Source organism: Oncorhynchus mykiss, chromosome 8 (genome assembly GCF_013265735.2).
Source record: "Oncorhynchus mykiss isolate Arlee chromosome 8, USDA_OmykA_1.1, whole genome shotgun sequence".
In the NCBI taxonomy this organism is placed as follows: Eukaryota; Metazoa; Chordata; class Actinopteri; order Salmoniformes; family Salmonidae; genus Oncorhynchus; species Oncorhynchus mykiss.
The window spans coordinates 52,570,698-52,597,979 of record NC_048572.1 but is presented as its reverse complement, the minus strand read 5'-3'; the positions used below and the strand labels follow the sequence as shown (position 1 = coordinate 52,597,979).

General features: G+C 40.5%; 29 non-coding genes across 29 annotated transcripts; all 29 read left to right on the top strand.

Moving 5' to 3' along the window:
* The first annotated feature begins 680 nt into the window (after window positions 1-680).
* On the top strand, window positions 681-753 carry trnav-aac. The gene has a single exon. It is a non-coding gene; the product is annotated as a tRNA-Val (tRNA).
* A 1,769-nt stretch (window positions 754-2,522) lies between these two features.
* On the top strand, window positions 2,523-2,595 carry trnav-aac. The gene has a single exon. It is a non-coding gene; the product is annotated as a tRNA-Val (tRNA).
* A 129-nt stretch (window positions 2,596-2,724) lies between these two features.
* Window positions 2,725-2,797, top strand: trnav-cac. Its single transcript has one exon. It is a non-coding gene; the product is annotated as a tRNA-Val (tRNA).
* An 898-nt stretch (window positions 2,798-3,695) lies between these two features.
* Window positions 3,696-3,768, top strand: trnav-aac. Its single transcript has one exon. It is a non-coding gene; the product is annotated as a tRNA-Val (tRNA).
* A 1,100-nt stretch (window positions 3,769-4,868) lies between these two features.
* trnav-aac lies at window positions 4,869-4,941 on the top strand. The gene has a single exon. It is a non-coding gene; the product is annotated as a tRNA-Val (tRNA).
* A 1,100-nt stretch (window positions 4,942-6,041) lies between these two features.
* On the top strand, window positions 6,042-6,114 carry trnav-aac. The gene has a single exon. It is a non-coding gene; the product is annotated as a tRNA-Val (tRNA).
* A 129-nt stretch (window positions 6,115-6,243) lies between these two features.
* trnav-cac lies at window positions 6,244-6,316 on the top strand. Its single transcript has one exon. It is a non-coding gene; the product is annotated as a tRNA-Val (tRNA).
* Window positions 6,317-7,214: 898 nt separating this feature from the next.
* trnav-aac lies at window positions 7,215-7,287 on the top strand. The gene has a single exon. It is a non-coding gene; the product is annotated as a tRNA-Val (tRNA).
* Window positions 7,288-8,378: 1,091 nt separating this feature from the next.
* Window positions 8,379-8,451, top strand: trnav-aac. The gene has a single exon. It is a non-coding gene; the product is annotated as a tRNA-Val (tRNA).
* Window positions 8,452-9,886: 1,435 nt separating this feature from the next.
* On the top strand, window positions 9,887-9,959 carry trnav-aac. The gene has a single exon. It is a non-coding gene; the product is annotated as a tRNA-Val (tRNA).
* Window positions 9,960-11,393: 1,434 nt separating this feature from the next.
* On the top strand, window positions 11,394-11,466 carry trnav-aac. The gene has a single exon. It is a non-coding gene; the product is annotated as a tRNA-Val (tRNA).
* Window positions 11,467-12,675: 1,209 nt separating this feature from the next.
* On the top strand, window positions 12,676-12,748 carry trnav-aac. The gene has a single exon. It is a non-coding gene; the product is annotated as a tRNA-Val (tRNA).
* A 129-nt stretch (window positions 12,749-12,877) lies between these two features.
* On the top strand, window positions 12,878-12,950 carry trnav-uac. The gene has a single exon. It is a non-coding gene; the product is annotated as a tRNA-Val (tRNA).
* A 1,007-nt stretch (window positions 12,951-13,957) lies between these two features.
* trnav-aac lies at window positions 13,958-14,030 on the top strand. The gene has a single exon. It is a non-coding gene; the product is annotated as a tRNA-Val (tRNA).
* Window positions 14,031-14,159: 129 nt separating this feature from the next.
* Window positions 14,160-14,232, top strand: trnav-uac. Its single transcript has one exon. It is a non-coding gene; the product is annotated as a tRNA-Val (tRNA).
* Window positions 14,233-15,239: 1,007 nt separating this feature from the next.
* On the top strand, window positions 15,240-15,312 carry trnav-aac. The gene has a single exon. It is a non-coding gene; the product is annotated as a tRNA-Val (tRNA).
* Window positions 15,313-16,521: 1,209 nt separating this feature from the next.
* Window positions 16,522-16,594, top strand: trnav-aac. Its single transcript has one exon. It is a non-coding gene; the product is annotated as a tRNA-Val (tRNA).
* A 129-nt stretch (window positions 16,595-16,723) lies between these two features.
* On the top strand, window positions 16,724-16,796 carry trnav-uac. Its single transcript has one exon. It is a non-coding gene; the product is annotated as a tRNA-Val (tRNA).
* A 1,007-nt stretch (window positions 16,797-17,803) lies between these two features.
* trnav-aac lies at window positions 17,804-17,876 on the top strand. The gene has a single exon. It is a non-coding gene; the product is annotated as a tRNA-Val (tRNA).
* A 129-nt stretch (window positions 17,877-18,005) lies between these two features.
* On the top strand, window positions 18,006-18,078 carry trnav-uac. The gene has a single exon. It is a non-coding gene; the product is annotated as a tRNA-Val (tRNA).
* Window positions 18,079-19,085: 1,007 nt separating this feature from the next.
* Window positions 19,086-19,158, top strand: trnav-aac. Its single transcript has one exon. It is a non-coding gene; the product is annotated as a tRNA-Val (tRNA).
* A 129-nt stretch (window positions 19,159-19,287) lies between these two features.
* Window positions 19,288-19,360, top strand: trnav-uac. Its single transcript has one exon. It is a non-coding gene; the product is annotated as a tRNA-Val (tRNA).
* Window positions 19,361-20,367: 1,007 nt separating this feature from the next.
* trnav-aac lies at window positions 20,368-20,440 on the top strand. Its single transcript has one exon. It is a non-coding gene; the product is annotated as a tRNA-Val (tRNA).
* A 129-nt stretch (window positions 20,441-20,569) lies between these two features.
* trnav-uac lies at window positions 20,570-20,642 on the top strand. Its single transcript has one exon. It is a non-coding gene; the product is annotated as a tRNA-Val (tRNA).
* Window positions 20,643-21,649: 1,007 nt separating this feature from the next.
* On the top strand, window positions 21,650-21,722 carry trnav-aac. The gene has a single exon. It is a non-coding gene; the product is annotated as a tRNA-Val (tRNA).
* A 129-nt stretch (window positions 21,723-21,851) lies between these two features.
* On the top strand, window positions 21,852-21,924 carry trnav-uac. Its single transcript has one exon. It is a non-coding gene; the product is annotated as a tRNA-Val (tRNA).
* Window positions 21,925-25,881: 3,957 nt separating this feature from the next.
* On the top strand, window positions 25,882-25,954 carry trnav-cac. The gene has a single exon. It is a non-coding gene; the product is annotated as a tRNA-Val (tRNA).
* An 897-nt stretch (window positions 25,955-26,851) lies between these two features.
* Window positions 26,852-26,924, top strand: trnav-aac. Its single transcript has one exon. It is a non-coding gene; the product is annotated as a tRNA-Val (tRNA).
* Window positions 26,925-27,053: 129 nt separating this feature from the next.
* On the top strand, window positions 27,054-27,126 carry trnav-cac. Its single transcript has one exon. It is a non-coding gene; the product is annotated as a tRNA-Val (tRNA).
* The last annotated feature ends 156 nt before the right edge of the window (window positions 27,127-27,282 follow it).

Sequence of the window (27,282 nt, the reverse complement as noted above, 5' to 3'; positions counted from 1 at the left end):
TGCTATGAGACTGGAAATTGAGCTCAGGTCCATCCTGTTTCCATTGATCATCCTTGAGATGTTTCTTCAACTTGATTGGAGTCCACCTGTGGTAAATTCAAATGATTGGTCATTTCTGCAGCATTGAAGGTACCCAAGAACACAGTGGCTTCCATCACTCTAAAATAGAAGAAGTTTGGAACCACCAAGCCTCTTCCAAGTTCCGGCTGCACACGATAATTCCCGGCTTCTCATGTCTACCTCACATAATATCCCAAATTGAGTTCCACAGAAAGAGCCATAATACCCATTAAATATTTTAAAAATACCTTATTTACGTACGTTTTCAGACCCTTTGCTATGAGACTGGAAATTGAGCTCAGGTCCATCCTGTTTCCATTGATCATCCTTGAGATGTTTCTTCAACTTGATTGGAGTCCACCTGTGGTAAATTCAAATGATTGGTCATTTCTGCAGCATTGAAGGTACCCAAGAACACAGTGGCTTCCATCACTCTTAAATGGAAGAAGTTTTGAACCACCAAGCCTCTTCCAAGAGCCGCTGCACACAATAATTCCCGGCTTCTCAAGCCTTATTGTTTAATTAATTGACTAAGTAATTTCTGATTTCATTAGGTTCTGAGAGCGATAAATGTCCCACCCAGCCAAAGTCAGCCACACCCTTAGTAATCCACTCATTGGGTTTCCGTAGTGTAGTGGTTATCACGTTCGCCTAACACGCGAAAGGTCCCCGGTTCGAGACCGGGCGGAAACACATTTTAACAAATTGGTCCTTCGCACTTCTCAGTATTTTCTATTCAGACTTTAGTTTCAGTAGTGTATTGGTTATCACGTTCGCCTCACACGCGAAAGTCAGTGACACCCTTAGTTTTCCAATAATTCGGTTTCTGTAGTGTAGTGGTTATCACGTTCGCCTCACATGCGAAAGGTCCCCGTTTCGAAACCGGGCGGAAACATTTTGTAATATTCAATATTTCCCAATGCCCAGAGGCTAGCATTTGGTTTGAAACAGTTGAGGTTTGTCTAAACCTTGCTGTCTACCTCTCCGACCTGTGGATCAATGTTGCCGTTTTTTTGGGGACCTCCACCATGCGATCTGTATGAATGTGACCAGACTGACAGCTTCTCTGAGCCAGGCAAATTCATTTATCAGGGTCATTGTAATGGATATATCCAAAGAAATGGCAATATAATCCAAGGTAAAACAAAAAAAATGTAGATCGTTTTCTGTCATTTCAGCTGCTTGATGTGATTGTGTGATAGATTTAGTTGGCTGGCTAGCAAAGGAAAAGAAGCTAGCCTGCATAGGTACAGTGCATTCGGAAAGTTTTCAGACCCCTTACTTTTTTCCACATTTTGTTACGTTACAGCCTTATACTAAAATGGATGAAATAAAATAAAATCTATCTACACACAATACCACATAATGACAAAGCGATAGCATATAGTTTTTATTAATGAAAAAAATATTTTAAAAATACCTTATTTACATACATTTTCAGACCCTTTGCTATGAGACTGGAAATTGAGCTCAGGTCCATCCTGTTTCCATTGATCATCCTTGAGATGTTTCTTCAACTTGATTGGAGTCCACCTGTGGTAAATTCAAATGATTGGTCATTTCTGCAGCATTGAAGGTACCCAAGAACACAGTGGCTTCCATCACTCTTAAATAGAAGAAGTTTGGAACCACCAAGCCTCTTCCAAGTTCCGGCTGCACACGATAATTCCCGGCTTCTCATGTCTACCTCACATAATATCCCAAATTGAGTTCCACAGAAAGAGCCATAATACCCATTAAATATTTTAAAAATACCTTATTTACGTACGTTTTCAGACCCTTTGCTATGAGACTGGAAATTGAGCTCAGGTCCATCCTGTTTCCATTGATCATCCTTGAGCTGTTTCTTCAACTTGATTGGAGTCCACCTGTGGTAAATTCAAATGATTGGTCATTTCTGCAGCATTGAAGGTACCCAAGAACACAGTGGCTTCCATCACTCTTAAATAGAAGAAGTTTGGAACCACCAAGCCTCTTCCAAGTTCCGGCTGCACACGATAATTCCCGGCTTCTCATGTCTACCTCACATAATATCCCAAATTGAGTTCCACAGAAAGAGCCATAATACCCATTAAATATTTTAAAAATACCTTATTTACGTACGTTTTCAGACCCTTTGCTATGAGACTGGAAATTGAGCTCAGGTCCATCCTGTTTCCATTGATCATCCTTGAGATGTTTCTTCAACTTGATTGGAGTCCACCTGTGGTAAATTCAAATGATTGGTCATTTCTGCAGCATTGAAGGTACCCAAGAACACAGTGGCTTCCATCACTCTTAAATGGAAGAAGTTTTGAACCACCAAGCCTCTTCCAAGAGCCGCTGCACACAATAATTCCCGGCTTCTCAAGCCTTATTGTTTAATTAATTGACTAAGTAATTTCTGATTTCATTAGGTTCTGAGAGCGATAAATGTCCCACCCAGCCAAAGTCAGCCACACCCTTAGTAACCCACTCATTGGGTTTCCGTAGTGTAGTGGTTATCACGTTCGCCTAACAAGCGAAAGGTCCCCGGTTCAAGACCGGGCGGAAACACATTTTAACAAATTGGTCCTTCGCACTTCTCAGTATTTGCTATTCAGACTTTAGTTTCAGTAGTGTATTGGTTATCACGTTCGCCTCACACGCGAAAGTCAGTCACACCCTTAGTTTTCCAATCATTCGGTTTCCGTAGTGTAGTGGTTATCACATTCGCCTCACACGCGAAAGGTCCCAGGTTCGAAACCGGGCGGAAACATTTTGTAATATTCAATATTTCCCAATGTCCAGAGGCTAGCATTTGGTTTGAAACAGTTGAGGTTTGTCTAAACCTTGCTGTCTACCTCTCTGACCTGTGGATCAATGTTGCCGTTTTTTTGGGGACCTCCACCATGCGATCTGTATGAATGTGACCAGACTGACAGCTTCTCTGAGCCAGGCAAATTCATTTATCAGGGTCATTGTAATGGATATATCCAAAGAAATGGCAATATAATCCAAGGTAAAACAAACAAAAATGTAGATCGTTTTCTGTCATTTCAGCTGCTTGATGTGATTGTGTGATAGATTTAGTTGGCTGGCTAGCAAAGGAAAAGAAGCTAGCCTGCATAGGTACAGTGCATTCGGAAAGTTTTCAGACCCCTTACTTTTTTCCACATTTTGTTACGTTACAGCCTTATACTAAAATGGATGAAATAAAATAAAATCTATCTACACACAATACCACATAATGACAAAGCGATAACATATAGTTTTTATTAATGAAAAAAATATTTTAAAAATACCTTATTTACATACATTTTCAGACCCTTTGCTATGAGGCTGGAAATTGAGCTCAGGTCCATCCTGTTTCCATTGATCATCCTTGAGATGTTTCTTCAACTTGATTGGAGTCCACCTGTGGTAAATTCAAATGATTGGTCATTTCTGCAGCATTGAAGGTACCCAAGAACACAGTGGCTTCCATCACTCTTAAATGGAAGAAGTTTTGAACCACCAAGCCTCTTCCAAGAGCCGCTGCACACAATAATTCCCGGCTTCTCAAGCCTTATTGTTTAATTAATTGACTAAGTAATTTCTGATTTCATTAGATTCTGAGAGCGATAAACGTCCCACCCAGCCAAAGTCAGCCACACCCTTAGTATTCCACTCATTGGGTTTCTGTAGTGTAGTGGTTATCACGTTCGCCTAACACGTGAAAGGTCCCCGGTTCGAGACCGGGCGGAAACACATTTTAACAAATTGGTCCTTCGCACTTCTCAGTATTTGCTATTCAGACTTTAGTTTCAGTAGTATGTTGGTTATCACGTTCGCCTCACACGCTTAAGTCAGTCACACCCTTAGTTTTCCAATCATTCGGTTTCCGTAGTGTAGTGGTTATCACGTTTGCCTCACACGCGAAAGGTCCCAGGTTCGAAACCAGGTGGAAACATTTTGTAATATTCAATATTTCCCAATGGCCAGAGGCTAGCATTTGGTTTGAAACAGTTGAGGTTTGTCTAAACCTTGCTGTCTACCTCTCCGACCTGTGGATCAATGTTGCCGTTTTTTTGGGGACCTCCACCATGCGATCTGTATGAATGTGACCAGACTGACAGCTTCTCTGAGCCAGGCAAATTCATTTATCAGGGTCATTGTAATGGATATATCCAAAGAAATGGCAATATAATCCAAGGTAAAACAAACAAAAATGTAGATTGTTTTCTGTCATTTCAGCTGCTTGATGTGATTGTGTGATAGATTTAGTTGGCTGGCTAGCAAAGGAAAAGAAGCTAGCCTGCATAGGTACAGTGCATTCGGAAAGTTTTCAGACCCCTTACTTTTTTCCACATTTTGTTACGTTACAGCCTTATACTAAAATGGATGAAATAAAATAAAATCTATCTACACACAATACCACATAATGACAAAGCGATAACATATAGTTTTTATTAATGAAAAAAATATTTTAAAAATACCTTATTTACATACATTTTCAGACCCTTTGCTATGAGGCTGGAAATTGAGCTCAGGTCCATCCTGTTTCCATTGATCATCCTTGAGATGTTTCTTCAACTTGATTGGAGTCCACCTGTGGTAAATTCAAATGATTGGTCATTTCTGCAGCATTGAAGGTACCCAAGAACACAGTGGCTTCCATCACTCTTAAATGGAAGAAGTTTTGAACCACCAAGCCTCTTCCAAGAGCCGCTGCACACAATAATTCCCGGCTTCTCAAGCCTTATTGTTTAATTAATTGACTAAGTAATTTCTGATTTCATTAGATTCTGAGAGCGATAAATGTCCCACCCAGCCAAAGTCAGCCACACCCTTAGTATTCCACTCATTGGGTTTCTGTAGTGTAGTGGTTATCACGTTCGCCTAACACGTGAAATTTCCCCGGTTCGAGACCGGGCGGAAACACATTTTAACAAATTGGTCCTTCGCACTTCTCAGTATTTGCTATTCAGACTTTAGTTTCAGTAGTATGTTGGTTATCACGTTCGCCTCACACGCGAAAGTCAGTCACACCCTTAGTTTTCCAATCATTCGGTTTCCGTAGTGTAGTGGTTATCACGTTTGCCTCACATGTGAAAGGTCCCAGGTTCGAAACCAGGTGGAAACATTTTGTAATATTCAATATTTCCCAATGGCCAGAGGCTAGCATTTGGTTTGAAACAGTTGAGGTTTGTCTAAACCTTGCTGTCTACCTCTCCGACCTGTGGATCAATGTTGCCGTTTTTTTGGGGACCTCCACCATGCGATCTGTATGAATGTGACCAGACTGACAGCTTCTCTGAGCCAGGCAAATTCATTTATCAGGGTCATTGTAATGGATATATCCAAAGAAATGGCAATATAATCCAAGGTAAAACAAACAAAAATGTAGATTGTTTTCTGTCATTTCAGCTGCTTGATGTGATTGTGTGATAGAATTAGTTGGCTGGCTAGCAAAGGAAAATAAGCTAGCCTGCATAGGTACAGTGCATTCGGAAAGTTTTCAGACCCCTTACTTTTTTCCACATTTTGTTACGTTACAGCCTTATACTAAAATGGATGAAATAAAATAAAATCTATCTACACACAATACCACATAATGACAAAGCGATAACATATAGTTTTTATTAATGAAAAAAATATTTTAAAAATACCTTATTTACATACATTTTCAGACCCTTTGCTATGAGGCTGGAAATTGAGCTCAGGTCCATCCTGTTTCCATTGATCATCCTTGAGATGTTTCTTCAACTTGATTGGAGTCCACCTGTGGTAAATTCAAATGATTGGTCATTTCTGCAGCATTGAAGGTACCCAAGAACACAGTGGCTTCCATCACTCTTAAATGGAAGAAGTTTTGAACCACCAAGCCTCTTCCAAGAGCCGCTGCACACAATAATTCCCGGCTTCTCAAGCCTTATTGTTTAATTAATTGACTAAGTAATTTCTGATTTCATTAGGTTCTGAGAGCGATAAATGTCCCACCCAGCCAAAGTCAGCCACACCCTTAGTAATCCACTCATTGGGTTTCCGTAGTGTAGTGGTTATCACGTTCGCCTAACACGCGAAAGGTCCCTGGTTCGAGACCGGGCGGAAACACATTTTAACAAATTGGTCCTTCGCACTTCTCAGTATTTGCAATTCAGACTTTAGTTTCAGTAGTATGTTGGTTATCACGTTCGCCTCACACGCGAAAGTCAGTCACACCCTTAGTTTTCCAATCATTTGGTTTCCGTAGTGTAGTGGTTATCACATTCGCCTCACAAGCGAAAGGTCCCCGGTTCGAAACCGGGCGGAAACATTTTGTAATATTCAATATTTCCCAATGCCCAGAGGCTAGCATTTGGTTTGAAACAGTTGAGGTTTGTCTAAACCTTGCTGTCTACCTCTCCGACCTGTGGATCAATGTTGCCGTTTTTTTGGGGACCTCCACCATGCGATCTGTATGAATGTGACCAGACTGACAGCTTCTCTGAGCCAGGCAAATTCATTTATCAGGGTCATTGTAATGGATATATCCAAAGAAATGGCAATATAATCCAAGGTAAAACAAACAAAAATGTAGATCGTTTTCTGTCATTTCAGCTGCTTGATGTGATTGTGTGATAGATTTAGTTGGCTGGCTAGCAAAGGAAAATAAGCTAGCCTGCATAGGTACAGTGCATTCGGAAAGTTTTCAGACCCCTTACTTTTTTCCACATTTTGTTACGTTACAGCCTTATACTAAAATGGATGAAATAAAATAAAATCTATCTACACACAATACCACATAATGACAAAGCGATAACATATAGTTTTTATTAATGAAAAAAATATTTTAAAAATACCTTATTTACATACATTTTCAGACCCTTTGCTATGAGGCTGGAAATTGAGCTCAGGTCCATCCTGTTTCCATTGATCATCCTTGAGATGTTTCTTCAACTTGATTGGAGTCCACCTGTGGTAAATTCAAATGATTGGTCATTTCTGCAGCATTGAAGGTACCCAAGAACACAGTGGCTTCCATCACTCTTAAATGGAAGAAGTTTTGAACCACCAAGCCTCTTCCAAGAGCCGCTGCACACAATAATTCCCGGCTTCTCAAGCCTTATTGTTTAATTAATTGACTAAGTAATTTCTGATTTCATTAGGTTCTGAGAGCGATAAATGTCCCACCCAGCCAAAGTCAGCCACACCCTTAGTATTCCACTCATTGGGTTTCTGTAGTGTAGTGGTTATCACGTTTGCCTAACACGTGAAAGGTCCCCGGTTCGAGACCGGGCGGAAACACATTTTAACAAATTGGTCCTTCGCACTTCTCAGTATTTGTTATTCAGACTTTAGTTTCAGTAGTATGTTGGTTATCACGTTCGCCTCACACGCGAAAGTCAGTCACACCCTTAGTTTTCCAATCATTGGGTTTCTGTAGTGTAGTGGTTATCACGTTCGCCTCACACGCGAAAGGTCCCCGGTTCGAAACCGGGCGGAATCATTTTGTAATATTCAATATTTCCCAATGCCCAGAGGCTAGCATTTGGTTTGAAACAGTTGAGGTTTGTCTAAACCTTGCTGTCTACCTCTCCGACCTGTGGATCAATGTTGCCGTTTTTTTGGGGACCTCCACCATGCGATCTGTATGAATGTGACCAGACTGACAGCTTCTCTGAGCCAGGCAAATTCATTTATCAGGGTCATTGTAATGGATATATCCAAAGAAATGGCAATATAATCCAAGGTAAAACAAACAAAAATGTAGATCGTTTTCTGTCATTTCAGCTGCTTGATGTGATTGAGTGATAGATTTAGTTGGCTGGCTAGCAAAGGAAAAGAAGCTAGGTACAGTGCATTCGGAAAGTTTTCAGACCCCTTACTTTTTTCCACATTTTGTTACGTTACAGCCTTATACTAAAATGGATGAAATAAAATAAAATCTATCTACACACAATACCACATAATGACAAAGCGATAACATATAGTTTTTATTAATGAAAAAAATATTTTAAAAATACCTTATTTACATACATTTTCAGACCCTTTGCTATGAGGCTGGAAATTGAGCTCAGGTCCATCCTGTTTCCATTGATCATCCTTGAGATGTTTCTTCAACTTGATTGGAGTCCACCTGTGGTAAATTCAAATGATTGGTCATTTCTGCAGCATTGAAGGTACCCAAGAACACAGTGGCTTCCATCACTCTTAAATGGAAGAAGTTTTGAACCACCAAGCCTCTTCCAAGAGCCGCTGCACACAATAATTCCCAGCTTCTCAAGCCTTATTGTTTAATTAATTGACTAAGTCATTTCTGATTTCATTAGGTTCTGAGAGCGATAAATGTCCCACCCAGCCAAAGTCAGCCACACCCTTACTATTCCACTCATTGGGTTTCTGTAGTGTAGTGGTTATCACGTTCGCCTAACACGTGAAAGGTCCCCGTTTCGAGACCGGGCGGAAACACATTTTAACAAATTGGTCCTTCGCACTTCTCAGTATTTGCTATTCAGACTTTAGTTTCAGTAGTGTATTGGTTATCACGTTCGCCTCACACGCGAAAGTCAGTCACACCCTTAGCTTTCCAATCATTGGGTTTCTGTAGTGTAGTGGTTATCACGTTCGCCTCACACGCGAAAGGTCCCCGGTTCGAAACCGGGCGGAATCATTTTGTAATATTCAATATTTCCCAATGCCCAGAGGCTAGCATTTGGTTTGAAACAGTTGAGGTTTGTCTAAACCTTGCTGTCTACCTCTCCGACCTGTGGATCAATGTTGCCGTTTTTTTGGGGACCTCCACCATGCGATCTGTATGAATGTGACCAGACTGACAGCTTCTCTGAGCCAGGCAAATTCATTTATCAGGGTCATTGTAATGGATATATCCAAAGAAATGACAATATAATCCAAGGTAAAACAAACAAAAATGTAGATCGTTTTCTGTCATTTCAGCTGCTTGATGTGATTGTGTGATAGATTTAGTTGGCTGGCTAGCAAAGGAAAAGAAGCTAGCCTGCATAGGTACAGTGCATTCGGAAAGTTTTCAGACCCCTTACTTTTTTCCACATTTTGTTACGTTACAGCCTTATACTAAAATGGATGAAATAAAATAAAATCTATCTACACACAATACCACATAATGACAAAGCGATAGCATATAGTTTTTATTAATGAAAAAAATATTTTAAAAATACCTTATTTACATACATTTTCAGACCCTTTGCTATGAGACTGGAAATTGAGCTCAGGTCCATCCTGTTTCCATTGATCATCCTTGAGATGTTTCTTCAACTTGATTGGAGTCCACCTGTGGTAAATTCAAATGATTGGTCATTTCTGCAGCATTGAAGGTACCCAAGAACACAGTGGCTTCCATCACTCTTAAATAGAAGAAGTTTGGAACCACCAAGCCTCTTCCAAGTTCCGGCTGCACACGATAATTCCCGGCTTCTCATGTCTAACTCACATAATATCCCAAATTGAGTACCACAGAAAGAGCCATAATACCCATTAAATATTTTAAAAATACCTTATTTACGTACGTTTTCAGACCCTTTGCTATGAGGCTGGAAATTGAGCTCAGGTCCATCCTGTTTCCATTGATCATCCTTGAGATGTTTCTTCAACTTGATTGGAGTCCACCTGTGGTAAATTCAAATGATTGGTCATTTCTGCAGCATTGAAGGTACCCAAGAACACAGTGGCTTCCATCACTCTTAAATGGAAGAAGTTTTGAACCACCAAGCCTCGTCCAAGATCCGCTGCACACAATAATTCCCGGCTTCTCAAGCCTTATTGTTTAATTAATTGACTAAGTAATTTCTGATTTCATTAGGTTCTGAGAGCGATAAATGTACCACCCAGCCCAAGTCAGCCACACCCTTAGTTTTCCACTCATTGGGTTTCTGTAGTGTAGTGGTTGTCACGTTCGCCTAACACGCGAAAGGTCCCCGGTTCGAGACCGGGCGGAAACACATTTTAACAAATTGGTCCTTCGCACTTCTCAGTATTTGCTATTCAGACTTTAGTTTCAGTAGTGTATTAATTATCACGTTCGCCTCACACGCGAAAGTCAGTCACACCCTTAGTTTTCCAATAATTCGTTTTCCGTAGTGTAGTGGTTATCACGTTTGCCTCACACGCGAAAGTCCCCGGTTCGAAACCGGGCGGAAACATTTTGTAATATTCAATATTTCCCAATGCCCAGAGGCTAGCATTTGGTTTGAAACAGTTGAGGTTTGTCTAAACCTTGCTGTCTACCTCTCCGACCTGTGGATCAATGTTGCAGTTTTTTTGGGGACCTCCACCATGCGATCTGTATGAATGTGACCAGACTGACAGCTTCTCTGAGCCAGGCAAATTCATTTATCAGGGTCATTGTAATGGATATATCCAAAGAAATGACAATATAATCCAAGGTAAAACAAACAAAAATGTAGATCGTTTTCTGTCATTTCAGCTGCTTGATGTGATTGTGTGATAGATTTAGTTGGCTGGCTAGCAAAGGAAAAGAAGCTAGCCTGCATAGGTACAGTGCATTCGGAAAGTTTTCAGACCCCTTACTTTTTTCCACATTTTGTTACGTTACAGCCTTATACTAAAATGGATGAAATAAAATAAAATCTATCTACACACAATACCACATAATGACAAAGCGATAGCATATAGTTTTTATTAATGAAAAAAATATTTTAAAAATACCTTATTTACATACATTTTCAGACCCTTTGCTATGAGGCTGGAAATTGAGCTCAGGTCCATCCTGTTTCCATTGATCATCCTTGAGATGTTTCTTCAACTTGATTGGAGTCCACCTGTGGTAAATTCAAATGATTGGTCATTTCTGCAGCATTGAAGGTACCCAAGAACACAGTGGCTTCCATCACTCTTAAATAGAAGAAGTTTGGAACCACCAAGCCTCTTCCAAGTTCCGGCTGCACACGATAATTCCCGGCTTCTCATGTCTAACTCACATAATATCCCAAATTGAGTACCACAGAAAGAGCCATAATACCCATTAAATATTTTAAAAATACCTTATTTACGTACGTTTTCAGACCCTTTGCTATGAGGCTGGAAATTGAGCTCAGGTCCATCCTGTTTCCATTGATCATCCTTGAGATGTTTCTTCAACTTGATTGGAGTCCACCTGTGGTAAATTCAAATGATTGGTCATTTCTGCAGCATTGAAGGTACCCAAGAACACAGTGGCTTCCATCACTCTTAAATGGAAGAAGTTTTGAACCACCAAGCCTCGTCCAAGAGCCGCTGCACACAATAATTCCCGGCTTCTCAAGCCTTATTGTTTAATTAATTGACTAAGTAATTTCTGATTTCATTAGGTTCTGAGAGCGATAAATGTCCCACCCAGCCAAAGTCAGCCACACCCTTAGTACTACACTCATTGGGTTTCCGTAGTGTAGTGGTTATCACGTTCGCCTAACACGCGAAAGGTCCCCGGTTCGAGACCGGGCGGAAACACATTTTAACAAATTGGTCCTTCGCACTTCTCAGTATTTGCTATTCAGACTTTAGTTTCAGTAGTGTATTGGTTATCACGTTCGCCTCACACGCGAAAGTCAGTCACACCCTTAGTTTTCCAATCATTCGGTTTCCGTAGTGTAGTGGTTATCACGTTCGCCTCACACGCGAAAGGTCTCCAGTTCGAGACCGGGCGGAAACACATTTTAACAAATTAGTATTTGCTATTCAGACTTTAGTTTCAGTAGTGTATTGGTTATCACGTTCGCCTCACACGCGAAAGGTCCCCGGTTCGAAACCGGGCGGAAACATTTTGTAATATTCAATATTTCCCAATGCCCAGAGGCTAGCATTTGGTTTGAAACAGTTGAGGTTTGTCTAAACCTTGCTGTCTACCTCTCCGACCTGTGGATCAATTTTGCCGTTTTTTGGGGGACCTCCACCATGCGATCTGTATGAATGTGACCAGACTGACAGCTTCTCTGAGCCAGGCAAATTCATTTATCAGGGTCATTGTAATGGATATATCCAAAGAAATGGCAATATAATCCAAGGTAAAACAAACAAAAATGTAGATCGTTTTCTGTCATTTCAGCTGCTTGATGTGATTGTGTGATAGATTTAGTTGGCTGGCTAGCAAAGGAAAAGAAGCTAGCCTGCATAGGTACAGTGCATTCGGAATATTTTCAGACCCCTTACTTTTTTCCACATTTTGTTACGTTACAGCCTTATACTAAAATGGAAGAAATAAAATAAAATCTATCAACACACAATACCATATAATGACAAAGCGATAACATATAGTTTTTATTAATGAAAAAAATATTTTAAAAATACCTTATTTACATACATTTTCAGACCCTTTGCTATGAGGCTGGAAATTGAGCTCAGGTCCATCCTGTTTCCATTGATCATCCTTGAGATGTTTCTTCAACTTGATTGGAGTCCACCTGTGGTAAATTCAAATGATTGGTCATTTCTGCAGCATTGAAGGTACCCAAGAACACAGTGGCTTCCATCACTCTTAAATGGAAGAAGTTTTGAACCACTAAGCCTCTTCCAAGAGCCGCTGCACACAATAATTCCCGGCTTCTCAAGCCTTATTGTTTAATTAATTGACTAAGTAATTTCTGATTTCATTAGGTTCCGAGAGCGATAAATGTCCCACCCAGCCAAAGTCAGCCACACCCTTAGTATTCCACTCATTGGGTTTCCGTAGTGTAGTGGTTATCACGTTCAGCTAACATGCGAAAGGTCCCCGGTTCGAGACCGGGCGGAAACACATTTTAACAAATTGGTCCTTCGCACTTCTCAGTATTTGCTATTCAGACTTTAGTTTCAGTAGTGTATTGGTTATCACGTTCGCCTCACACGCGAAAGTCAGCCACACCCTTAGTATTCCACTCATTGGGTTTCCGTAGTGTAGTGGTTATCACGTTCGCCTTACACGCGAAAGGTCTCCAGTTCGAGACCGGGCGGAAACACATTTTAACAAATTAGTATTTGCTATTCAGACTTTAGTTTCAGTAGTGTATTGGTTATCACGTTCGCCTCACACGCGAAAGGTCCCCGGTTCGAAACCGGGCGGAAACATTTTGTAATATTCAATATTTCCCAATGCCCAGAGGCTAGCATTTGGTTTTAAACAGTTGAGGTTTGTCTAAACCTTGCTGTCTACCTCTCCGACCTGTGGATCAATTTTGCCGTTTTTTGGGGGACCTCCACCATGCGATCTGTATGAATGTGACCAGACTGACAGCTTCTCTGAGCCAGGCAAATTCATTTATCAGGGTCATTGTAATGGATATATCCAAAGAAATGGCAATATAATCCAAGGTAAAACAAACAAAAATGTAGATCGTTTTCTGTCATTTCAGCTGCTTGATGTGATTGTGTGATAGATTTAGTTGGCTGGCTAGCAAAGGAAAAGAAGCTAGCCTGCATAGGTACAGTGCATTCGGAATATTTTCAGACCCCTTACTTTTTTCCACATTTTGTTACGTTACAGCCTTATACTAAAATGGAAGAAATAAAATAAAATCTATCTACACACAATACCATATAATGACAAAGCGATAACATATAGTTTTTATTAATGAAAAAAATATTTTAAAAATACCTTATTTACATACATTTTCAGACCCTTTGCTATGAGGCTGGAAATTGAGCTCAGGTCCATCCTGTTTCCATTGATCATCCTTGAGATGTTTCTTCAACTTGATTGGAGTCCACCTGTGGTAAATTCAAATGATTGGTCATTTCTGCAGCATTGAAGGTACCCAAGAACACAGTGGCTTCCATCACTCTTAAATGGAAGAAGTTTTGAACCACTAAGCCTCTTCCAAGAGCCGCTGCACACAATAATTCCCGGCTTCTCAAGCCTTATTGTTTAATTAATTGACTAAGTAATTTCTGATTTCATTAGGTTCCGAGAGCGATAAATGTCCCACCCAGCCAAAGTCAGCCACACCCTTAGTATTCCACTCATTGGGTTTCCGTAGTGTAGTGGTTATCACGTTCAGCTAACATGCGAAAGGTCCCCGGTTCGAGACCGGGCGGAAACACATTTTAACAAATTGGTCCTTCGCACTTCTCAGTATTTGCTATTCAGACTTTAGTTTCAGTAGTGTATTGGTTATCACGTTCGCCTCACACGCGAAAGTCAGCCACACCCTTAGTATTCCACTCATTGGGTTTCCGTAGTGTAGTGGTTATCACGTTCGCCTTACACGCGTAAGGTCTCCAGTTCGAGACCGGGCGGAAACACATTTTAACAAATTAGTATTTGCTATTCAGACTTTAGTTTCAGTAGTGTATTGGTTATCACGTTCGCCTCACACGCGAAAGGTCCCCGGTTCGAAACCGGGCGGAAACATTTTGTAATATTCAATATTTCCCAATGCCCAGAGGCTAGCATTTGGTTTGAAACAGTTGAGGTTTGTCTAAACCTTGCTGTCTACCTCTCCGACCTGTGGATCAATTTTGCCGTTTTTTGGGGGACCTCCACCATGCGATCTGTATGAATGTGACCAGACTGACAGCTTCTCTGAGCCAGGCAAATTCATTTATCAGGGTCATTGTAATGGATATATCCAAAGAAATGGCAATATAATCCAAGGTAAAACAAACAAAAATGTAGATCGTTTTCTGTCATTTCAGCTGCTTGATGTGATTGTGTGATAGATTTAGTTGGCTGGCTAGCAAAGGAAAAGAAGCTAGCCTGCATAGGTACAGTGCATTCGGAATATTTTCAGACCCCTTACTTTTTTCCACATTTTGTTACGTTACAGCCTTATACTAAAATGGAAGAAATAAAATAAAATCTATCTACACACAATACCATATAATGACAAAGCGATAACATATAGTTTTTATTAATGAAAAAAATATTTTAAAAATACCTTATTTACATACATTTTCAGACCCTTTGCTATGAGGCTGGAAATTGAGCTCAGGTCCATCCTGTTTCCATTGATCATCCTTGAGATGTTTCTTCAACTTGATTGGAGTCCACCTGTGGTAAATTCAAATGATTGGTCATTTCTGCAGCATTGAAGGTACCCAAGAACACAGTGGCTTCCATCACTCTTAAATGGAAGAAGTTTTGAACCACTAAGCCTCTTCCAAGAGCCGCTGCACACAATAATTCCCGGCTTCTCAAGCCTTATTGTTTAATTAATTGACTAAGTAATTTCTGATTTCATTAGGTTCCGAGAGCGATAAATGTCCCACCCAGCCAAAGTCAGCCACACCCTTAGTATTCCACTCATTGGGTTTCCGTAGTGTAGTGGTTATCACGTTCACCTAACATGTGAAAGGTCCCCGGTTCGAGACCGGGCGGAAACACATTTTAACAAATTGGTCCTTCGCACTTCTCAGTATTTGCTATTCAGACTTTAGTTTCAGTAGTGTATTGGTTATCACGTTCGCCTCACACGCGAAAGTCAGTCACACCCTTAGTTTTCCAATCATTCGGTTTCCGTAGTGTAGTGGTTATCACGTTCGCCTCACACGCGAAAGGTCTCCAGTTCGAGACCGGGCGGAAACACATTTTAACAAATTAGTATTTGCTATTCAGACTTTAGTTTCAGTAGTGTATTGGTTATCACGTTCGCCTCACACGCGAAAGGTCCCCGGTTCGAAACCGGGCGGAAACATTTTGTAATATTCAATATTTCCCAATGCCCAGAGGCTAGCATTTGGTTTGAAACAGTTGAGGTTTGTCTAAACCTTGCTGTCTACCTCTCCGACCTGTGGATCAATTTTGCCGTTTTTTGGGGGACCTCCACCATGCGATCTGTATGAATGTGACCAGACTGACAGCTTCTCTGAGCCAGGCAAATTCATTTATCAGGGTCATTGTAATGGATATATCCAAAGAAATGGCAATATAATCCAAGGTAAAACAAACAAAAATGTAGATCGTTTTCTGTCATTTCAGCTGCTTGATGTGATTGTGTGATAGATTTAGTTGGCTGGCTAGCAAAGGAAAAGAAGCTAGCCTGCATAGGTACAGTGCATTCGGAATATTTTCAGACCCCTTACTTTTTTCCACATTTTGTTACGTTACAGCCTTATACTAAAATGGAAGAAATAAAATAAAATCTATCAACACACAATACCATATAATGACAAAGCGATAACATATAGTTTTTATTAATGAAAAAAATATTTTAAAAATACCTTATTTACATACATTTTCAGACCCTTTGCTATGAGGCTGGAAATTGAGCTCAGGTCCATCCTGTTTCCATTGATCATCCTTGAGATGTTTCTTCAACTTGATTGGAGTCCACCTGTGGTAAATTCAAATGATTGGTCATTTCTGCAGCATTGAAGGTACCCAAGAACACAGTGGCTTCCATCACTCTTAAATGGAAGAAGTTTTGAACCACTAAGCCTCTTCCAAGAGCCGCTGCACACAATAATTCCCGGCTTCTCAAGCCTTATTGTTTAATTAATTGACTAAGTAATTTCTGATTTCATTAGGTTCCGAGAGCGATAAATGTCCCACCCAGCCAAAGTCAGCCACACCCTTAGTATTCCACTCATTGGGTTTCCGTAGTGTAGTGGTTATCACGTTCAGCTAACATGCGAAAGGTCCCCGGTTCGAGACCGGGCGGAAACACATTTTAACAAATTGGTCCTTCGCACTTCTCAGTATTTGCTATTCAGACTTTAGTTTCAGTAGTGTATTGGTTATCACGTTCGCCTCACACGCGAAAGTCAGCCACACCCTTAGTATTCCACTCATTGGGTTTCCGTAGTGTAGTGGTTATCACGTTCGCCTTACACGCGAAAGGTCTCCAGTTCGAGACCGGGCGGAAACACATTTTAACAAATTAGTATTTGCTATTCAGACTTTAGTTTCAGTAGTGTATTGGTTATCACGTTCGCCTCACACGCGAAAGGTCCCCGGTTCGAAACCGGGCGGAAACATTTTGTAATATTCAATATTTCCCAATGCCCAGAGGCTAGCATTTGGTTTTAAACAGTTGAGGTTTGTCTAAACCTTGCTGTCTACCTCTCCGACCTGTGGATCAATTTTGCCGTTTTTTGGGGGACCTCCACCATGCGATCTGTATGAATGTGACCAGACTGACAGCTTCTCTGAGCCAGGCAAATTCATTTATCAGGGTCATTGTAATGGATATATCCAAAGAAATGGCAATATAATCCAAGGTAAAACAAACAAAAATGTAGATCGTTTTCTGTCATTTCAGCTGCTTGATGTGATTGTGTGATAGATTTAGTTGGCTGGCTAGCAAAGGAAAAGAAGCTAGCCTGCATAGGTACAGTGCATTCGGAATATTTTCAGACCCCTTACTTTTTTCCACATTTTGTTACGTTACAGCCTTATACTAAAATGGAAGAAATAAAATAAAATCTATCTACACACAATACCATATAATGACAAAGCGATAACATATAGTTTTTATTAATGAAAAAAATATTTTAAAAATACCTTATTTACATACATTTTCAGACCCTTTGCTATGAGGCTGGAAATTGAGCTCAGGTCCATCCTGTTTCCATTGATCATCCTTGAGATGTTTCTTCAACTTGATTGGAGTCCACCTGTGGTAAATTCAAATGATTGGTCATTTCTGCAGCATTGAAGGTACCCAAGAACACAGTGGCTTCCATCACTCTTAAATGGAAGAAGTTTTGAACCACTAAGCCTCTTCCAAGAGCCGCTGCACACAATAATTCCCGGCTTCTCAAGCCTTATTGTTTAATTAATTGACTAAGTAATTTCTGATTTCATTAGGTTCCGAGAGCGATAAATGTCCCACCCAGCCAAAGTCAGCCACACCCTTAGTATTCCACTCATTGGGTTTCCGTAGTGTAGTGGTTATCACGTTCAGCTAACATGCGAAAGGTCCCCGGTTCGAGACCGGGCGGAAACACATTTTAACAAATTGGTCCTTCGCACTTCTCAGTATTTGCTATTCAGACTTTAGTTTCAGTAGTGTATTGGTTATCACGTTCGCCTCACACGCGAAAGTCAGCCACACCCTTAGTATTCCACTCATTGGGTTTCCGTAGTGTAGTGGTTATCACGTTCGCCTTACACGCGTAAGGTCTCCAGTTCGAGACCGGGCGGAAACACATTTTAACAAATTAGTATTTGCTATTCAGACTTTAGTTTCAGTAGTGTATTGGTTATCACGTTCGCCTCACACGCGAAAGGTCCCCGGTTCGAAACCGGGCGGAAACATTTTGTAATATTCAATATTTCCCAATGCCCAGAGGCTAGCATTTGGTTTGAAACAGTTGAGGTTTGTCTAAACCTTGCTGTCTACCTCTCCGACCTGTGGATCAATTTTGCCGTTTTTTGGGGGACCTCCACCATGCGATCTGTATGAATGTGACCAGACTGACAGCTTCTCTGAGCCAGGCAAATTCATTTATCAGGGTCATTGTAATGGATATATCCAAAGAAATGGCAATATAATCCAAGGTAAAACAAACAAAAATGTAGATCGTTTTCTGTCATTTCAGCTGCTTGATGTGATTGTGTGATAGATTTAGTTGGCTGGCTAGCAAAGGAAAAGAAGCTAGCCTGCATAGGTACAGTGCATTCGGAATATTTTCAGACCCCTTACTTTTTTCCACATTTTGTTACGTTACAGCCTTATACTAAAATGGAAGAAATAAAATAAAATCTATCTACACACAATACCATATAATGACAAAGCGATAACATATAGTTTTTATTAATGAAAAAAATATTTTAAAAATACCTTATTTACATACATTTTCAGACCCTTTGCTATGAGGCTGGAAATTGAGCTCAGGTCCATCCTGTTTCCATTGATCATCCTTGAGATGTTTCTTCAACTTGATTGGAGTCCACCTGTGGTAAATTCAAATGATTGGTCATTTCTGCAGCATTGAAGGTACCCAAGAACACAGTGGCTTCCATCACTCTTAAATGGAAGAAGTTTTGAACCACTAAGCCTCTTCCAAGAGCCGCTGCACACAATAATTCCCGGCTTCTCAAGCCTTATTGTTTAATTAATTGACTAAGTAATTTCTGATTTCATTAGGTTCCGAGAGCGATAAATGTCCCACCCAGCCAAAGTCAGCCACACCCTTAGTATTCCACTCATTGGGTTTCCGTAGTGTAGTGGTTATCACGTTCACCTAACATGTGAAAGGTCCCCGGTTCGAGACCGGGCGGAAACACATTTTAACAAATTGGTCCTTCGCACTTCTCAGTATTTGCTATTCAGACTTTAGTTTCAGTAGTGTATTGGTTATCACGTTCGCCTCACACGCGAAAGTCAGCCACACCCTTAGTATTCCACTCATTGGGTTTCCGTAGTGTAGTGGTTATCACGTTCGCCTTACACGAGAAAGGTCCCCAGTTCGAGACCGGGCGGAAACACATTTTAACAAATTAGTATTTGCTATTCAGACTTTAGTTTCAGTAGTGTATTGGTTATCACGTTCGCCTCACACGCGAAAGGTCCCCGGTTCGAAACCGGGCGGAAACATTTTGTAATATTCAATATTTCCCAATGCCCAGAGGCTAGCATTTGGTTTGAAACAGTTGAGGTTTGTCTAAACCTTGCTGTCTACCTCTCCGACCTGTGGATCAATGTTGCCGTTTTTTGGGGGACCTCCACCATGCGATCTGTATGAATGTGACCAGACTGACAGCTTCTCTGAGCCAGGCAAATTCATTTATCAGGGTCATTGTAATGGATATATCCAAAGAAATGGTAATATAATCCAAGGTAAAACAAACAAAAATGTAGATCGTTTTCTGTCATTTCAGCTGCTTGATGTGATTGTGTGATAGATTTAGTTGGCTGGCTAGCAAAGGAAAAGAAGCTAGCCTGCATAGGTACAGTGCATTCGGAATATTTTCAGACCCCTTACTTTTTTCCACATTTTGTTACGTTACAGCCTTATACTAAAATGGAAGAAATAAAATAAAATCTATCTACACACAATACCATATAATGACAAAGCGATAACATATAGTTTTTATTAATGAAAAAAATATTTTAAAAATACCTTATTTACATACATTTTCAGACCCTTTGCTATGAGGCTGGAAATTGAGCTCAGGTCCATCCTGTTTCCATTGATCATCCTTGAGATGTTTCTTCAACTTGATTGGAGTCCACCTGTGGTAAATTCAAATGATTGGTCATTTCTGCAGCATTGAAGGTACCCAAGAACACAGTGGCTTCCATCACTCTTAAATGGAAGAAGTTTTGAACCACTAAGCCTCTTCCAAGAGCCGCTGCACACAATAATTCCCGGCTTCTCAAGCCTTATTGTTTAATTAATTGACTAAGTAATTTCTGATTTCATTAGGTTCCGAGAGCGATAAATGTCCCACCCAGCCAAAGTCAGCCACACCCTTAGTATTCCACTCATTGGGTTTCCGTAGTGTAGTGGTTATCACGTTCACCTAACATGCGAAAGGTCCCCGGTTCGAGACCGGGCGGAAACACATTTTAACAAATTGGTCCTTCGCACTTCTCAGTATTTGCTATTCAGACTTTAGTTTCAGTAGTGTATTGGTTATCACGTTCGCCTCACACGCGAAAGTCAGCCACACCCTTAGTATTCCACTCATTGGGTTTCCGTAGTGTAGTGGTTATCACGTTCGCCTTACACGAGAAAGGTCCCCAGTTTGAGACCGGGCGGAAACACATTTTAACAAATTAGTATTTGCTATTCAGACTTTAGTTTCAGTAGTGTATTGGTTATCACGTTCGCCTCACACGCGAAAGGTCCCCGGTTCGAAACCGGGCGGAAACATTTTGTAATATTCAATATTTCCCAATGCCCAGAGGCTAGCATTTGGTTTGAAACAGTTGAGGTTTGTCTAAACCTTGCTGTCTACCTCTCCGACCTGTGGATCAATGTTGCCGTTTTTTGGGGGACCTCCACCATGCGATCTGTATGAATGTGACCAGACTGACAGCTTCTCTGAGCCAGGCAAATTCATTTATCAGGGTCATTGTAATGGATATATCCAAAGAAATGGTAATATAATCCAAGGTAAAACAAACAAAAATGTAGATCGTTTTCTGTCATTTCAGCTGCTTGATGTGATTGTGTGATAGATTTAGTTGGCTGGCTAGCAAAGGAAAAGAAGCTAGCCTGCATAGGTACAGTGCATTCGGAATATTTTCAGACCCCTTACTTTTTTCCACATTTTGTTACGTTACAGCCTTATACTAAAATGGAAGAAATAAAATAAAATCTATCTACACACAATACCATATAATGACAAAGCGATAACATATAGTTTTTATTAATGAAAAAAATATTTTAAAAATACCTTATTTACATACATTTTCAGACCCTTTGCTATGAGGCTGGAAATTGAGCTCAGGTCCATCCTGTTTCCATTGATCATCCTTGAGATGTTTCTTCAACTTGATTGGAGTCCACCTGTGGTAAATTCAAATGATTGGTCATTTCTGCAGCATTGAAGGTACCCAAGAACACAGTGGCTTCCATCACTCTTAAATGGAAGAAGTTTTGAACCACTAAGCCTCTTCCAAGAGCCGCTGCACACAATAATTCCCGGCTTCTCAAGCCTTATTGTTTAATTAATTGACTAAGTAATTTCTGATTTCATTAGGTTCCGAGAGCGATAAATGTCCCACCCAGCCAAAGTCAGCCACACCCTTAGTATTCCACTCATTGGGTTTCCGTAGTGTAGTGGTTATCACGTTCAGCTAACATGCGAAAGGTCCCCGGTTCGAGACCGGGCGGAAACACATTTTAACAAATTGGTCCTTCGCACTTCTCAGTATTTGCTATTCAGACTTTAGTTTCAGTAGTGTATTGGTTATCACGTTCGCCTCACACGCGAAAGTCAGCCACACCCTTAGTATTCCACTCATTGGGTTTCCGTAGTGTAGTGGTTATCACGTTCGCCTTACACGCGAAAGGTCTCCAGTTCGAGACCGGGCGGAAACACATTTTAACAAATTAGTATTTGCTATTCAGACTTTAGTTTCAGTAGTGTATTGGTTATCACGTTCGCCTCACACGCGAAAGGTCCCCGGTTCGAAACCGGGCGGAAACATTTTGTAATATTCAATATTTCCCAATGCCCAGAGGCTAGCATTTGGTTTGAAACAGTTGAGGTTTGTCTAAACCTTGCTGTCTACCTCTCCGACCTGTGGATCAATTTTGCCGTTTTTTGGGGGACCTCCACCATGCGATCTGTATGAATGTGACCAGACTGACAGCTTCTCTGAGCCAGGCAAATTCATTTATCAGGGTCATTGTAATGGATATATCCAAAGAAATGGCAATATAATCCAAGGTAAAACAAACAAAAATGTAGATCGTTTTCTGTCATTTCAGCTGCTTGATGTGATTGTGTGATAGATTTAGTTGGCTGGCTAGCAAAGGAAAAGAAGCTAGCCTGCATAGGTACAGTGCATTCGGAATATTTTCAGACCCCTTACTTTTTTCCACATTTTGTTACGTTACAGCCTTATACTAAAATGGAAGAAATAAAATAAAATCTATCTACACACAATACCACATAATGACAAAGCGATAACATATAGTTTTTATTAATGAAAAAAATATTTTAAAAATACTTTATTTACATACATTTTCAGACCCTTTGCTATGAGGCTGGAAATTGAGCTCAGGTCCATCCTGTTTCCATTGATCATCCTTGAGATGTTTCTTCAACTTGATTGGAGTCCACCTGTGGTAAATTCAAATGATTGGTCATTTCTGCAGCATTGAAGGTACCCAAGAACACAGTGGCTTCCATCACTCTTAAATGGAAGAAGTTTTGAACCACTAAGCCTCTTCCAAGAGCCGCTGCACACAATAATTCCCGGCTTCTCAAGCCTTATTGTTTAATTAATTGACTAAGTAATTTCTGATTTCATTAGGTCATTAATTTAACAAATTGGTCCTTCGCACTTCTCAGTATTTGCTATTCAGACTTTAGTTTCAGTAGTGTATTGGTTATCACGTTCGCCTCACACGCGAAAGTCAGTCACACCCTTAGTTTTCCAATCATTCAGTTTCCGTAGTGTAGTGGTTATCACGTTCGCCTCACACGCGACAGGTCCCCATTTCAAAACCGGGCGGAAATATTTTGTAATATTCAATATTTCCCAATGCCCAGAGTCTAGCATTTGGTTTGAAACAGTTGAGGTTTGTCTAAACCTTGCTGTCTACCTCTCCGACCTGTGGATCAATGTTGCCGTTTTTTTGGGGACCTCCACCATGCGATCTGTATGAATGTGACCAGACTGACAGCTTCTCTGAGCCAGGCAAATTCATTTATCAGGGTCATTGTAATGGATATATCCAAAGAAATGGCAATATAATCCAAGGTAAAACAAACAAAAATGTAGATCGTTTTCTGTCATTTCAGCTGCTTGATGTGATTGTGTGATAGATTTAGTTGGCTGGCTAGCAAAGGAAAAGAAGCTAGCCTGCATAGGTACAGTGTATTCGGAAAGTTTTCAGACCCCTTACTTTTTTCCACATTTTGTTACGTTACAGCCTTATACTAAAATGGATGAAATAAAATAAAATCTATCTACACACAATACCACATAATGACAAAGCGATAACATATAGTTTTTATTAATGAAAAAAATATTTTAAAAATACCTTATTTACATACATTTTCAGACCTTTTGCTATGAGGCTGGAAATTGAGCTCAGGTCCATCCTGTTTCCATTGATCATCCTTGAGATGTTTCTTCAACTTGATTGGAGTCCACCTGTGGTAAATTCAAATGATTGGTCATTTCTGCAGCATTGAAGGTACCCAAGAACACAGTGGCTTCCATCACTCTTAAATAGAAGAAGTTTGGAACCACCAAGCCTCTTCCAAGTTCCGGGTGCACACGATAATTCCCGGCTTCTCATGTCTACCTCACATAATATCCCAAATTGAGTACCACAGAAAGAGCCATAATACCCATTAAATATTTTAAAAATACCTTATTTACGTACGTTTTCAGACCCTTTGCTATGAGGCTGGAAATTGAGCTCAGGTCCATCCTGTTTCCATTGATCATCCTTGAGATGTTTCTTCAACTTGATTGGAGTCCACCTGTGGTAAATTCAAATGATTGGTCATTTCTGCAGCATTGAAGGTACCCAAGAACACAGTGGCTTCCGTCACTCTTAAATGGAAGAAGTTTTGAACCACCAAGCCTCTTCCAAGAGCCGCTGCATGCAATAATTCCCGGCTTCTCAAGCCTTATTGTTTAATTAATTGACTAAGTAATTTCTGATTTCATTAGGTCATTAATTTAACAAATTGGTCCTTCGCACTTCTCAGTATTTGCTATTCAGACTTTAGTTTCAGTAGTGTATTGGTTATCACGTTCGCCTCACACGCGAAAGTCAGTCACACCCTTAGTTTTCCAATCATTCGGTTTCCGTAGTGTAGTGGTTATCACGTTCGCCTCACACGCGACAGGTCCCCATTTCAAAACCGGGCGGAAATATTTTGTAATATTCAATATTTCCCAATGCCCAGAGGCTAGCATTTGGTGTGAAACAGTTGAGGTTTGTCTAAACCTTGCTGTCTACCTCTCCGACCTGTGGATCAATGTTGCCGTTTTTTTGGGGACCTCCACCATGCGATCTGTATGAATGTGACCAGACTGACAGCTTCTCTGAGCCAGGCAAATTCATTTATCAGGGTCATTGTAATGGATATATCCAAAGAAATGGCAATATAATCCAAGGTAAAACAAACAAAAAAGTAGATCGTTTTCTGTCATTTCAGCTGCTTGATGTGATTGTGTGATAGATTTAGTTGGCTGGCTAGCAAAGGAAAATAAGCTAGCCAGAATAGGTACAGTGCATTCGGAAAGTTTTCAGACCCCTTACATTTTTCCACATTTTGTTACGTTACAGCCTTATACTAAAATGGATGAAATAAAATCAAATCTATCTACACACAATACCACATAATGACAAAGCGATAACATATCGTTTTTATTAATGAAAAAAATAATTTAAAAATACCTCATTTACATACATTTTCAGACCCTTTGCTATGAGGCTGGAAATTGAGCTCAGGTCCATCCTGTTTCCATTGATCATCCTTGAGATGTTTCTTCAACTTGATTGGAGTCCACCTGTGGTAAATTCAAATGATTGGTCATTTCTGCATCATTGAAGGTACCCAAGAACACAGTGGCTTCCATCACTCTTAAATAGAAGAAGTTTGGAACCCCCAAGCCTCTTCCAAGTTCCGGCTGCACACGATAATTCCCGGCTTCTCATGTCTACCTCACATAATATCCCAAATTGAGTACCACAGAAAGAGCCATAATACCCATTAAATATTTTAAAAATACCTTATTTACGTACGTTTTCAGACCCTTTGCTATGAGGCTGGAAATTGAGCTCAGGTCCATCCTGTTTCCATTGATCATCCTTGAGATGTTTCTTCAACTTGATTGGAGTCCACCTGTGGTAAATTCAAATGATTGGTCATTTCTGCAGCATTGAAGGTACCCAAGAACACAGTGGCTTCCATCACTCTTAAATGGAATAAGTTTTGAACCACCAAGCCTCTTCCAAGAGCCGCTGCACACAATAATTCCCGGCTTCTCAAGCCTTATTGTTAAATTAATTGACTAAGTCATTTCTGATTTCATTAGGTTCTGAGAGCGATAAATGTCCCACCCAGCCAAAGTCAGCCACACCCTTAGTATTCCACTCATTGGGTTTCCGTAGTGTAGTGGTTTTCACGTTCGCCTAACACCAGAAAGGTCCCCGGTTCGAGACTGGGTGGAAACACATTTTAACAAATTGGTCCTTCGCACTTCTCAGTATTTGCTATTCAGACTTTAGTTTCAGTAGTGTATTGGTTATCACGTTCGCCTCACACGCGAAAGTCAGTCACACCCTTAGTTTTCCAATCGTTTGGCTTCCGTAGTGTAGTGGTTATCACGTTCGCCTCACACGCGAAAGGTCCCCGGTTCGAAACCGGGCGGAAACATTTTGTAATATTCAATATTTCCCAATGCCCAGAGGCTAGCATTTGGTTTGAAACAGTTGAGGTTTGTCTAAACCTTCCTGTCTACCTCTCCGGCCTGTGGATCAATGTTGCCGTTTTTTTGGGGACCTCCACCATGCGATCTGTATGAATGTGACCAGACTGACAGCTTCTCTGAGCCAGGCAAATTAATTTATCAGGGTCATTGTAATGGATATATCCAAAGAAATGGCAATATAATCCAAGGTAAAACAAACAAAAATGTAGATCGTTTTCTGTCATTTCAGCTGCTTGATGTGATTGTGTGATAGATTTAGTTGGCTGGCTAGCAAAGGAAAAGAAGCTAGCCTGCATAGGTACAGTGCATTCAGAAAGTTTTCAGACCCCTTACTTTTTTCCACATTTTGTTACGTTACAGCCTTATACTAAAATGGATGAAATAAAATAAAATCTATCTACACAGAATACCACATAATGACAAAGTGATAGCATATAGTTTTTTTAATGAAAAAAATATTTTAAAAATACCTTATTTACATACATTTTCAGACCCTTTGCTATGAGACTGGAAATTGAGCTCAGGTCCAGCCTGTTTCCATTGATCATCCTTGAGATGTTTCTTCAACTTGATTGGAGTCCACCTGTGGTAAATTCAAATGATTGGTCATTTCTGCAGCATTGAAGGTACCCAAGAACACAGTGGCTTCCATCACTCTTAAATGGAAGAAGTTTTGAACCACCAAGCCTCTTCCAAGAGCCGCTGCACACAATAATTCCCGGCTTCTCAAGCCTTATTGTTTAATTAATTGACTAAGTAATTTCTGATTTCATTAGGTTCTGAGAGCGATAAATGTCCCACCCAGCCAAAGTCAGCCACACCCTTAGTATGCCACTCATTGGGTTTCCGTAGTGTAGTGGTTATCACGTTCGCATAACACGCGAAAGGTCCCCGGTTCGAGACCGGGCGGAAACACATTTTAACAAATTGGTCCTTCGCACTTCTCAGTATTTGCTATTCAGACTTTAGTTTCAGTAGTGTATTGGTTATCACGTTCGCCTCACACGCGAAAGTGAGTCACACCCTTAGTTTTCCAAACATTCGGTTTCCGTAGTGTAGTGGTTATCACATTCGCCTCACATGCGAAAGGTCCCCGGTTCGAAACCGGGCGGAAGCATTTTGTAATATTCAATATTTCCCAATGCCCAGAGGCTAGCATTTGGTTTGAAACAGTTGAGGTTTGTCTAAACCTTGCTGTCTACCTCTCCGACCTGTGGATCAATTTTGCCGTTTTTTGGGGGACCTCCACCATGCGATCTGTATGAATGTGACC